The following is a 914-nucleotide window of genomic DNA, read 5'->3' as shown; positions in this document are numbered from 1 at the left end:
TACGTCGCGCTCGTGCGTTTTGTTTTGCACGCGGTGCAAAAAAATTAAAAAGGGAATGCAACACGAGGACTTCCCAGGAGGTCACCCATCCTAGTACTACTCTCGCCCAAGCACACTTAACTTCGGAGTTCTGATGGGATCCGGTGCTTTAGTGCTGGTATGATCGCATCCGACATGTTACCCCCGTCTTCGTCCCTTATGCTTGCCCCTCCCAGCTCCACTACACACACGATTGCACATTCCTTTGGCCGCTCCCGCTCAACTACGGAGACGAGTTTTACCACGGTTCAACTGCACCAGTGCCTATTTACCATGGTTTCGACCCCTTTCAGAACACGCTTGCCGCCGCTAGACGCGTGAATAATGAGCAGCGAGCTAAAACTTACCGTAAACGTGCAAAATAATAAAACGTGCTAAACATACGTCGCGCTCGTGCGTTTTGTTTTGCACGCGGTGCAAAAAAATTAAAAAGGGAATGCAACATGAGGACTTCCCAGGAGGTCACCCATCCCAGTACTACTCTCGCCCAAACACGCTTAACTTCGGAGTTCTGATGGGATCAGGTGCTTTAGTGCTGGTATGATCGCATCCGACATGTTACCCCCGTCTTCGTCCCTTATGCTTGCCCCTCCCAGCTCCACTACACACACGATTGCACATTCCTTTGGCCGCTCCCGCTCAACTACGGAGACGAGTTTTACCACGGTTCAACTGCACCAGTGCCTATTTACCATGGTTTCGACCCCTTTCAGAACACGCTTGCCGCCGCTAGACGCGTGAATAATGAGCAGCGAGCTAAAACTTACCGTAAACGTGCAAAATAATAAAACGTGCTAAACATACGTCGCGCTCGTGCGTTTTGTTTTGCACGCGGTGCAAAAAAATTAAAAAGGGAACGCAACACGAGGACTTCC

General features: G+C 50.2%; 2 non-coding genes across 2 annotated transcripts; both read right to left on the bottom strand.

The window, feature by feature from the left end:
- Nucleotides 1–52: 52 nt before the first annotated feature.
- LOC123179257 (5S ribosomal RNA) lies at nt 53–171 on the bottom strand. The gene has a single exon (XR_006490228.1). It is a non-coding gene; the product is annotated as a 5S ribosomal RNA (ribosomal RNA).
- Nucleotides 172–472: 301 nt separating this feature from the next.
- LOC123179258 (5S ribosomal RNA) lies at nt 473–591 on the bottom strand. Its single transcript, XR_006490229.1, has one exon. It is a non-coding gene; the product is annotated as a 5S ribosomal RNA (ribosomal RNA).
- Between the last annotated feature and the right edge of the window lie 323 nt (nt 592–914).

The sequence above is a fragment of the Triticum aestivum genome, unplaced genomic scaffold, assembly GCF_018294505.1.
Source record: "Triticum aestivum cultivar Chinese Spring unplaced genomic scaffold, IWGSC CS RefSeq v2.1 scaffold82349, whole genome shotgun sequence".
Lineage (NCBI taxonomy): Eukaryota > Viridiplantae > Streptophyta > Magnoliopsida > Poales > Poaceae > Triticum > Triticum aestivum.
This window is presented reverse-complemented; position numbering and strand designations above follow the sequence as displayed.